Source organism: Hippichthys cyanospilos, chromosome 7, assembly GCF_059441005.1.
Source record: "Hippichthys cyanospilos isolate Australia breed blue-spotted pipefish chromosome 7, RoL_Hcya_1.0, whole genome shotgun sequence".
NCBI classification, from domain to species: Eukaryota; Metazoa; Chordata; class Actinopteri; order Syngnathiformes; family Syngnathidae; genus Hippichthys; species Hippichthys cyanospilos.
Genome location: NC_142375.1, coordinates 16,335,191 through 16,347,481, shown reverse-complemented (window position 1 = coordinate 16,347,481; position 12,291 = coordinate 16,335,191). Strand labels below are relative to the sequence as shown.

At 39.2% G+C, this 12,291-nt stretch overlaps 1 protein-coding gene across 3 annotated transcripts in view; it reads right to left on the bottom strand.

Annotated features, from left to right (window-relative positions):
- adgrl1b (adhesion G protein-coupled receptor L1b) overlaps positions 1-11,377 on the bottom strand; it is a 32,415-nt gene extending 21,038 nt beyond the window's left edge. For all 3 annotated transcript variants that reach the window (XM_088419017.1, XM_088419019.1, XM_088419018.1), the window contains exon 1: positions 10,660-11,377. The gene's annotated coding sequence lies outside the window, so the exon portion shown is untranslated. The remainder of the gene's footprint in view (positions 1-10,659) is intronic.
- Positions 11,378-12,291: the final 914 nt, after the last annotated feature.

The following is a 12,291-nucleotide window of genomic DNA, read 5'->3' as shown; positions in this document are numbered from 1 at the left end:
TGTCTGCAACCTCTCGGTTGATAATGTCGGGAGACAGATTTAGGTCATTCCTTAACAAACGTCCAGCATGCGCAGACTAGACTCTAGAGCGAGAGAGGGTAGAGAACACACATGCAGAGACACACTCAAAGTATTTCCAACCCTCGAGGGAATATTAGACAGATTACATCCGATTTCCAAGTTCAACCATGCTTGAGTAAAGCCATGTCCACACCATGTATTCTATTGAAATGATGCTGATTTACATAATGTGCATTCTCTTAGATGCTTTACATCAGTGGTTCTAGGCCGTATTTCAATTATTTACTCCCGTGAAAATATTTGTTTTCAGCTATGTAGTTTTGGATGAATAAAAAAAAAAATATATTAATAAAAATAAAACAGAGTGCTGTCTGATTTATTAGGGCCCATGCAGTGACTAGTGAGGTCCCTCTTATACTGTATATATATTTTTTCAATGATTCTTTCTTTTATTTTTCATTATTTTTCTTTTTATCAAGTATGGTAACTCCCAAAAGTAAGTATCAGTATCAATACTTTGCCTTATGTTAATGTATTTTCACTTTCAATGGCAAGTGATACTAGTATTGCCACTACCCTGGAGCAGTTGGAAAATCACAAACTAGAAATGACAAATTACAAAAAAAAGAAAATTGCTCTCAATTGTATGTTATTTTAAGGACAATGTTATATTGGAATAGATACTCTTTCCTTTAAAATGTTTTTTCAATGTTCTGGGGAAATTTTGTGCATCAAAAGAACTGGTGGTATACTTGGTATCGCAGAGTTCTCGTACTGACGTTGGTGGTACCAAATAGCCATAATTATTATTATTGTCCCTAACTATTATAATAATTAGAATTTGTTTTTAATTAATTGCATTTTATGAAGTCTACTAACCAATAAACTCTAAACTGGCATCAGCCCTCGTAAACACACACTTGTTGACTATCAACGCACCAGCTCTTTTCAAAAGCTTTGGGTCTAACACTACAAATAAAGTTTGTAAAATAAAAATAAAATAAAATACCAAAATGGCAAGTTGTCTTCAACTTTTGTTTTTTTTTTTTGTTGGGTTTTTTTTTTTTTTTTGGTAGGGGGGGGGGGATTCAAGCATTCTTCTCTCTTTTAAACAGATTTTAACAGCCTGGTACATAATAACTTTACAGTTCATATTTACTTTTGGAAACTACATTGGTAATGATATATCTCGTCACATTTTATTCCGTGACAAGACAGATCATGTAGCATCCTTTGTTTTATTTTTAGCTCGTCCTCTGGAAAATTGAGTCACTAAAGACGCGCATTTGTATAAAACCTAATCAAGGCCTTTGTTTTGCAAAGGAGTCACTTCAAATAGTATAGCAGTAACTTGCTTCATGTTCCAATATATTTACTCTCAATTTAAAAAGAAAAATGTACTTTTCCTATCACGGTATTAAAATCCGTTTAGATCTTACGCATTCTCAAAGCTGCATTCATATTGTATACCCCATTTGAGAACATTCCCAAATCCCCATTTTAGAACCACTGCTCCATATCACGTACTAAGATACTCCAACAAAAAACCTTATATGTACACACAAAAAAAAGAAAGCGAGAGACTTGCCTCTCCACTGAAGTCCACTCAACCAACACAACTGTATTAAAGGCCTTAGGACCACTGTGACACACACCCATACTCACCCCTCACACAGTCATAACAGAACATAAAAAAGACTCCCTCAAATGAGAGCCTCTCCAACTGTTATCACACTCGCACACACTGGACACACACTCAGAATTCGAGTGCACATAAATGTCTCATCTCAGCCAAAAAGCCTTATGGCAGCATGTTCTTTTGCTTGCATACCCCATTCGCTCTTCCACACACACACTTGTGCGCACGAACATTTGTATACACACACGCACACATACAAACACACATATACATCCTTAAGTGTCGGTGCAGAGTAAGTAGAGCAAGGACACTGATGGGCCTTGACAAAGCCACACACCCGGTCCCCCTGTTCACAGCACCGCGCTCCGTGCCTGCAACCAGGATGCAGCCCCGGGCCACCGGACGGCCTACTTGAAGCAGCAGCAATCTAAATGAAAGTGTGTGTGTGAGAGAATGTGTGTGTGTGTGTGTGAGTGGACCTGGAGTGAAATAATCACACACACACAGGATTGCTTAGCATATATATGCCCACACCCAAACAAACTGTGGCATTCTGCTTACACTACTGTAAAACATCCCGACAGATTGCAAAATATGTGAGAACCCCCCCCGCCGCCTTTTTACAGCTTTGCAGTTCGTTAAATCAGTAACGTACAAGCTTCGTATATCAAGTGATCAATGAACATTTAATTAAAATGTATTCTTTGAAAATTGTGACAAATTTGGATTAGGATTATCCTCTGTTGAAAATGATCTTCCTTCCAAATGTATTTAGTAGCACTGGGAATTTTTTTGTCTAGAACCAGATCCATTGGATCCACTCACACAGCCACAGTGCGCACACACACACACAAACACACACAAACACACACACACACACACACACACGAAAATAAATCAGATTTTTTCTGTTGTTGCTGTTATTTCTGCCTTTTTAGCTCCACTTAGTAGCAGTAAAAATGTTGGATAAAAAAAATCTTAAATATTTCCGACCAACATTAAAAAATTTAAGATGCGAACTTTTTTTCTCCTAAAGTGAAAACACAGAACCACTGAAATATACACAGGAAACACTATTGAATGATACTAGGGGTGTCTTATTAACATGTTGATTGCAAGCCACGAATTAGAGTCTTATTTAAAGAGTTCTTTTCATTGAATCACATTAATATAGCATTTTATAATATAAGCATTTTAATCTCAACCTTTATGTTTTCTCTGTGCTGATTAGATCTGTTTTAAAGATCTAAAGATATGTGTTTGACATAACCTTAAACATTAGTGAATGTTAGAGTTAGTAGGTTTAGGTGTTAGGGTTAGTAGGGTTAGAAGGATTAGGGTTGAAAGTTCGGGTCAGGGTTAAAAGTGTTGGGGCTAGGGTTAGGATTAGAAGGGTTAGGGTTCGTAGGTATAGGGGTTAGGGTTAGTAGACTTATGGGTTTGGGTTATTAGGGTGAGGGATCATGGTTCAGGCAAGGGATAGGGTTAGAAGGGTTAGAGGTTAGTAGGTTAGGGTTGAAAGGGTTAGAGGTTATTAGGTTAGGGTTATAAGGGTTAGTAGGGTTAGGGTTTAGGCTAGGGTTATTAGGGTTAGTCGGGGCTAGGGTTAGGGTTAGTAGGGTTAGAGTTAGTAGTGTTAGGGTTACGGCTAGGGTTAGATTTTGGGTTAGGGTTAGTAGGGTTTGGCTGAAACCACGCCGCTTGCAGTCATTCTAAAGCAGACTCTCTGAAACATTCATAAATGAAAAAGTTAACATAACCTTGGGTATGTAAACTTAAGTGTGCAACTGTGATTTTATTATCATCATGAAACTCAATAAAGGATGCAATTAGTACTTGACATTGAGAAAAATAAATTATTGGGTAGTCGAAGAAAATGCCCCTCTTAGTAGCAGTTTAAACAGCATGGATGTGCACATTGTTAATTTCTGTGTACTAACTGCTTATAGACTCTCCATCAAGTGCAATTGTTGGACTTTTGCAAACTTTCCTTTGAAACTTTCTAGCAAATCCATTCTTGTTTGAAGTCCTCCATGAAATGATGACAATCACAAACACTGTTGTTCAGCCGTATGTTCCCAAACACACATTTTTGCCACACTGACATAAATGAGACATTGTTGTTTATTTGAACGACGAGACACATAATGTCTTCTCCCCATTTCCAAGTTACAATCTCCCAAAAGTTGAGTTTCGATGATAGGGCCCATTTAAAATGCTAACCGCCAAACGACTGTGTCACACAAGTTTACACAAGTCGCACTTTGCTGATCCACTCAAAGCAAGCGATACGTCAAAGCCAATAAAGTCAGACTTCTGGAAATTAATAAAAATTGATGTCAATCACGCAAGGTACAAAGATTCCCAGCATAATAAAAGCAAGCATAAAAATCAACAGAGAGTAACTGCCGCCTCATTTGGCTGCAAAGTGCAGCATGCCTGAGGGTAATTTGCTATGCTATAAAGCACAAAGTGACAAAACAGGCGTGTGGCGCTGTGCTGCTAATGGATGAGTGAATGCGTGAATGTGTGAAGGAAAGTCAAAAGAATGAGGAAGCGAACAGGCGGACAAACGGGTAAAAACACTTTCCATGTGGCATCACATGTATCATCCATAATATTTAGGGATTACAAGTGGATTTTCAATCACTCCACTACACCCTGTGTGTGAAATGTAGTGAAGTGTAGTCTCTGGCGGTTGACCTCCACAGCTCCCACCGGGCCGAGGCCTGCCTGCACGCTGCAGTCCGACCACTTACGGGGCTTTAGAGTCCGTGTGTTTGTCTGGTCGATGCGTGACTCCGGGGATTTGAGGTGTCGCTACATGTCAATCATTTGTTTGTTGCAAGCCGGAAACAAAGGCAGCACTCAGGGCCAAGCTGGATGCATTAGGACCAACATTGCATGTGATGCAGGCCGCCGTCGCGACCGTCGGCATTTATTGCTGGATGCGGTAGCAAGCACAATGCGCGCTTAAAAAAATTAGAGCAAAGTGCTCGCAGATATCTTTTCAAAGTTGACTGCTTTTTATGACCTTAGCTACAAGCCTGCACATAATGCTTTGTGCCAGAAGGGCAAACAGAAGTGGTATTTGCTATCACAACATCTTTTGTACACATCTTTAAGAAACTCCTCAAACACCACCTGTTCAATCGTGCAACTTTGAATAACAATTCTACTTTGAGTCACCTTTGAAACAATATCAATGCAGTAAAATTAATATTTACAAAGTGTTTTGCTGATTGCCAGTAAAATGTACACAACCACAAATGGTAGTCACGATGCTCCTATTTTATCAATATGGTAGGATATAATAAAAAGCAATTATGAAAAGGAAGATTTTACAGCATTTGCAAATCAGTAACATGGTTGGTACTAACTATTAATTATACATGACAAATAATTTTGTTATCAATGTCGGATTTGTTATTTACAGCTAAATGGATAAATAATTTGAGCATTCCTTTGAAGATTTGTGATCGTAACAGCTAAACCGGCTTCAAAACAACCATTGCTGGCAGCAACCATTTTTAGATCAGAGAGGAGAAATCACTCTTAGATCCCACACCACAGTGCAAGATCACTTGTGAATCTTGTAGACATCCAATAATTGAGGCTTTTCAGATTATGATCAGTAGGTTTGAATAAGGCTCATAAAAAGCCCGATTATCACTAGTCATACAAATAGAATCAATCTACAGCAATATAATACACCAGTCCTGTAAATTATACTAGTTTATTCGTAGCACACGAGTCACCAGACATGCAATTTTTGAAAAATGTGTGCATGTAAAACAGGTAGCGATTCTTTCACCTAAAGAATAACATATCGTCTCAAGGCGGCTAGAAAGTTGATTAAATGTTGATAAGGTTCCTCACATATTCATCAAGCTTGTAATCCTACCCCCGGCAAGCATCCTCTGAGATAACAGCACACTGCGTCCCAGTGACTCATGGCGCTTTCTCAGGATCTGAGTATCTCCAGGATTTACAATATTGTGCTTGAGATTATCTATTTTTTATATGAACTATGTACATTTATAAAGCACAGTGTCGGAAATTTGTAAGCATCAAATGAGAAAGTGCAGACATGTGTATAATGTCAGCAAAATAATTATTACTTATTATTTTTTTTACTTTTCCTTCTTAATGTTTCCATAATTATCTTAGACTTTTGTGTTTATTTCATTTAACTGAGAAAGCGTGATCCAATTTAATGTACCCATTTATAACAGGCATGTAGGAAAAAAATATTCCATAACAAAAAATACAATTTACTGCATCCTATCTGGATTCAAAATGAAACTAATGGAAATATGGCGTGCCGGATTGGAAGCTTTCTGCAAAATGGAAAAGTATACAGGGACTGAAAGCATGCCAATTATCTCAGGGTGAGTTAATTATTCATTTTGCATGACACATGGGACATTAGCACAAATATGCATATCGGTAAGAAACATTTTACTGACTACCACATGATGAGGTTAAAATGAAATTTTCTGTAAATCATGGAGGTTCAGTTTCTGGATTGTGGATCACTGTGCAGTGAAGTGCTTCGAAATTTCACTATCAAATTATGGACAAAGAACAGAATTCGTAGTACGGGTCAATGGTAGAGGTATGCCAAACAAAAAGATTCACAAAAGAATCATTACTGCTGCTTAGTCTGAAGGTTTTAAGACAAAGACCTCTCCCCTTTATCCTCCATGCAGGGCAAGGTTAAATAAAAGTGATTGCCAGCAAATTATTTTCAAAGAAGTGGCTTGTTGAGTCCATTTTGCAAGCAGCCAATCATATTCGGTTGAAACGCCCCCTTCGTTCCAATATATTAACATTATTTCCACACTATAAGGCGCACGGGATTATAAAGCGCCACTTCAATCAATGGCCAGTTTTCAAAATGTTTTCACATCAAAGGTGCACCGCATTATAAGGCGCATAGAATAGAAATACATTTGTGGCTGGGGTTATGTTATGCATCTACTAGATGGAGCTGCGCTAAAGGGAGTCAAAGCAAAACAATCAGATGAGTCAGTCAAACTATTCATAGATAATCAGAAATGAAGAATGAAGAGTAGTTAAAAAAATAGTAGTAATATAGAGTAATAACTGTATAATGAGTAAAAACACTTTTTGATTATACTGAAAGACAGTTTAGATCAATGCCAAGACCACATTGTTTTGTTGATTTAAAAACATTTTATGGATTTCATAAAAGTCCGCTTTCTTTTACCAAAACATGCAGTTTTTGCCCCTTGTCCCCATCTAATTAATTATTGCTTCAAACTTGGAGCATCTATAGCATATCAAAATTTCAAACTTAAATTGTAAAAAATACATTTACAACTGAAATGCAGACGTAAAAATTGAAAGATTGACATTGACATTGGGATTAAGTTATTGTTTTTGTCCCTCAAAAATGAAAACTCGCAGTTTATGCTCTGCATAAGGCGCATTGGATTATAAGGGGCGCGGTCAGCTTTTGATGAAATGGAAGACTTTTGGGTGCGCCTTATAGTGTGAAAAAAGTAAGCAAAGATGAAAAGTGCTTATTACTCGTTATGACATTATTATTAGTCAATAACAATTTGATTTTTAACCCACTCATTGGCCTATGCCTAATCACAACACACACCAATAGTGTTCTGCAAAGGCCAACTTCAAAATAAACATACAAAATAAGTAGTATATACTCTTTTATTTTGAAATTGACCTTTGCAGCGATAGTTGTTACCAGCTAGCTTTAGTCCTCCTTGTGACTCAACATAAAGCAATTAAAAAATCATATTAAATCACGAGATAATGATTCGCACCTCGAGTGAATTTTGTTGCAATAAAAAGTATCACTGCAACATGGCTTTGACAGCAGAGCTTGTTTGCAGGCAGGAGGAACAGGCTGCAGCCAGAAAATATAAAAAGGTGGCGTGTATGTGTGGATGAAAAAAAGAAATCAAATGGATGCAGTGTCTTGAAAATCACCACTGCTTAAAAATCACCATCCATAGCATATAAAGCTACTCTATAATCTGTGGCTGACCTCATTTTTAAAATACATAATTAACATTTGAAAATGCCAGCTACTTCTTATACACCATAAGAAAAATCTTTTATATATTATTACATGAATGCTTTCAGCCGACAGACACAAGACCTGCGTTTGAGCCCCGGAGTCATCTCTTCGTATCGAGCCATAAATCATGCTCTCAGCCTTCTTAATTAACGCCGTCATTCATAAACATCATTACAAGCCCGCCGGAGTTATTCTTAAACGTAGGAGCAAGAACGGTCACACTGCGAACGATGTGATTCTCCCTTTGAGATCACTTGATTTCACGGGTTCACCAGAGCGTTCACTGGACGCTAGTTTGACATGTTCACAATTAAAGAGACAGTAGCAGATGGGCTGGATGCTGCTGGTGGAAGGATGATACTCAAACACCGTTCTCTTCATTTGTAGCGTTTCTCCGCTTCCAGTAGACGTTACATTTTATTTTCGCCTTGTCCAATCAGATTTAGCCCTGTATTCGCTGCAATTCCAGTCTAATCCACACAAAGCCTTCAAAATGACTAAAGTTGGTCATTGTGACTCGAACCTTTTGAGGGTTTTTAATGAACATGTATGGCTCAAAAGATTTCAACTTTTATTTTTTATTTTTGTTTTTGTTTCATCTGCATGACCCCAATTTTAATCAAAGTTATGAACCACACCAATCTGACAAGCGTAAAACCTTGATTTCATGATTTAACTCATGGCCAACTTTGAGTTGAAAATCAGCACATCTGGTGAATGTGATGTGTTTTATCTCATTTTTCTATGTGTGTGTTTCGCATTATTCAGTAAATATTGATTCTAAACTATAAATGATGTGCGTGCCCAAATGCATGCTCTAGTATTCTGTTTTTATATTATTGCTGGTTAACCCTCTCAGACTCAAATGAAGTTTTAGGACTTATTTTTTACTCTGGAGTAAAAATAAGGCCCATGAAATGTTAATGTGGAATAATTATTGTCATTTCATTGTTGCAAATCTTCAACACCCTTGATAGAGTTTATGTGTAAAATAAGGGGTGGAAAAAAACAATCAAAAATACATTTGAATTGTTTTATTTTGTGTTTGTTTTGAATGAGAAAAAACAGATTGTTGTGCCATCCGTGTCTGATTTATGAATTTTGAACTACATTTGTAGTTGTTCCACTGGGCATATTTTACTAAGCATCTCCAGAAGTTACTGGAGATGCGTCGCTAATGACAATGCACATCCATACAAAGCTTAAAAAAATGAAAATCACGTCATAATCCAATTAATTTGCTCTTAATTCGAAAAGAAAAACATATTGTTTATGTCAACGCATCAAAACAAATTTAATTAAATTCGCTGATACCTGCATAAACCCTGATAGAAAAAAATATGTATCTGTATCATATGTATCATCTCTGGACAATCCACTGCATAAAGTAATAGCAAGCTATAGCCCTGGATTAGAGTCATTTTACAGTACTGTATTTAATATTCCATATGTATTTCAGTATGTATTTTCTGCCCATAATATTGATATTATATGTTATTAGTCACCCAGTGAGTCTTGGAGCAGGACTTGGAACAAATACGATACATTTTCCACTATGGCAAAAAGAAATCGATCTCAAATGCAGTTGCACGTGTGTGCAGGTTTAAATGAATCAATTCTTTCTTTTGCCCCTTGGGTGTGGATATAAATTACCCGTGCTTGATAGCACACCTAATAACATTTTGTTTTTTCTTCCACATAAACTATTCAGCTCACACCCACGCACACACACACACTCACACAGACTCTAACTAGTGATATGAGAGTTCAATTATGCAGTCAAATATGTTTTGGGTAAACAAGGGCAAACAATAAGCAAACTAACAAAAAAATATTTCAAATGAATACCTCCGTAAGACAGCCCATCAAAACAAAGCATTATTATGTTCTCAAAGACAGCGCTCGTATTGAATCTAATTAGATTAAGCAAGTGGTCATGATGTTGTGGCCAGCTGGTAAATACACAACGCTATACTTCATTACCTTCACATGCACAAAGTGAAGGTTACACATGCAGCTAAAATTCAGGCTGACACGAGAGCAGCCGTCCTGTCAGCCACTGAGTACCCACCCTCCCTCTCTCCTCCATTCTTTCATCATTTACTCATCTGCCTGCATGCAGGCGTGCCCAGCCTCCTCTGCTGGCTCACACCTCTCAAAAACGAAACTCTCATTCAGTCCAAACTCTCCCTCGTTCGATGCTAATCGTTTTCTTACCCGTGTCTAAATTTCAGTGAATCGTCCAAAGCAGCTCTCGCAAATCAAACGGCAAGTCGAACAGTGCTTGTGCAACAAAGACATCAGATGATTCTGAGAAGCTGCATTTGGATGGTCCTCACAATGGACTCCAACGGTGTGGGACACTTTGAGACCCCACTGTCTAGCAAAGCCCCAAGGACGCTTATCATGTGCACATGAATATTTCACAGCTTACCTCACACTTGCACACTACTGACCCATTGAGCTTAATGGCAGGCAAGCCAGACATCACATCTCTTATGCTCACTCATCTAATGGGTTTCCTTGCTGAAAAAGGGGTCAAAATGGAGGTACTGGGGGGGGGGGGGTTCCATCCCAGTACTATCACTTTTGTACTCTGAGCTCTATTTTGCAAATATGTTCCCTATTGACTACACGTCTGTGGGGACCCCAAAATTGCCGCTTAATCAACTTCTTATTTTAATTTGGCGATGTTATGCTTAATTCTTTTCAGACTCGGGGATCATGCATCATAAAATCATCAAGCTGTGTGATGATGTTGATGAGAGTGCCACACAACTTGTATTTTTGTGAGTAAAGGAGCAGATGAACCTCCGCTGTCATCCCACTGCATCGATCGCTGTATGTGCATGTGAACGTACAGAGAATAGGAGAGATGGGGAGAGAAAGGGGCGGGGGTGCATCTTGATAGCTTATGTCCAAATCTTACCGTCAATCCTCCTCCTCCTCGCTCACTGCGCCTCCATCCTCCCGTTGCTCGGTTCCCTCCACTACACTGCCCTTTGCATGAAAAGCAATGCAATCTCCTCTAGGCAGTGTTGATGGCGAGTGATACAGCGGACCGTGAAGCAGTCATTAGGGGTCCAACAACAACTGGGTGCCCCCCGTCTCCTTCTCCTCCTCTTCCTCCCTCCTCCAGAGATGAGCACTCTCTGCTGGACCTCCGTCCACTCGATGACGTCCCCGCTGCACTGTGCGTCACGTTGGTACCCTCATTCCCACGGCGTTCATGCCCACGGACGCCACGGGATCTCGGCCTTGCACTATAGAGCTCCGACGAGGTGTGCGGGAGGAAAATAACGCGGCCAAGAAACGTGAGCGCGTGGACCTCTTTACGGTTATCTACACCTCACCGAACCCCGCTGTAGTTGTTGTCATGACTGCGCATCTTCCTGCGATATTGTTCCAACATCCTTCTTTGCACTCAGCACCAAAAACCGTCGACGTGAAATCGCGTCCTCTCGGCGAATTGTGCAACAGCAAAAGGGCGGATGCCGTGTGAATTTTAAAAGCGAGATGTGCCAGTAAATTAGGAGGCATTGATATTCGAAAACATAAACAGCTGGGCCGTCAGAGGCTACGATTTCCCGCTTCTGGCATCGCCTTGCATCCGTCCTCTGTTCTCCGTGTGCGCGCTCTCGCTTCGTCCGCTGGTCCGCTTGTTGCGCGTTCTGTGGTCGGGAGCGCGCTACGCCTGCCTGTATGCGTGCTCGCGTGTCTGCGTGTGTGTGCGTGTGTGTACAGGGCATGGGGAGTGGATGCTTCGACTATGTTCTATAAGGTCTGTCTAACTGAACACCAACAAGCTGCTGTGTAGACAATAATCGCCATGAAAAGCAGAATCTGCTTCGTGTGCAGACTTGTTGCCGTTTCAGAGGAAATACAGTGTAGCCAGTTGTTCAACAATGACCATATCAGCTGTCTTAAAAATACTTGTTTATATGTCTAGCAGTGATGTCCAGTGAAGTCATTCTCAAACATCTCAATCTAACAACATTTGGGTCAAAACACAGCTATGTGAGTTATTAAATTAAAACGTAGGGTCAAATGACCCCCCCCCCCCCCCCCCCCCCCAAAAAAAAAGCTTGTTTGTGGGTTTTTTTTCTCCTTTCTGTTGAGTCAAAAGAAATAACCCACAAACCACCTCTATTTTGTTTTTTTTATTTATATACCGACACCAAAATCTGTTGGGTGAAAAACAACATTAATTGGGTCAAAGAACTGCTATTTATGGCGTTAGTCCCCCCAAAAAATAAAAATAAAAAAAGGGAAAAATCAAACAACCCACAGAACAACATAATTTGGCTGTTGTATTATAGGGTATTCATTTTGACCTTTTTCAGGTGTGGGGGCTGAATTTTTTTTGAAAGGGTCAAACTCAAAACTGGGATGCTTTGTGAAAAAAAAAAAAAAAAAAAACAATTACAGCAAAACATTGCACCCAACTCTACTTGTGTAAAGTCTAGGAAAATATCAAAAGAAAGATCGTCCATGTACACTTAGACTGCAATTTGCACCAGATTTGCGCTGAGCACACAAATAGGATCTTTTGTGTCCTTCT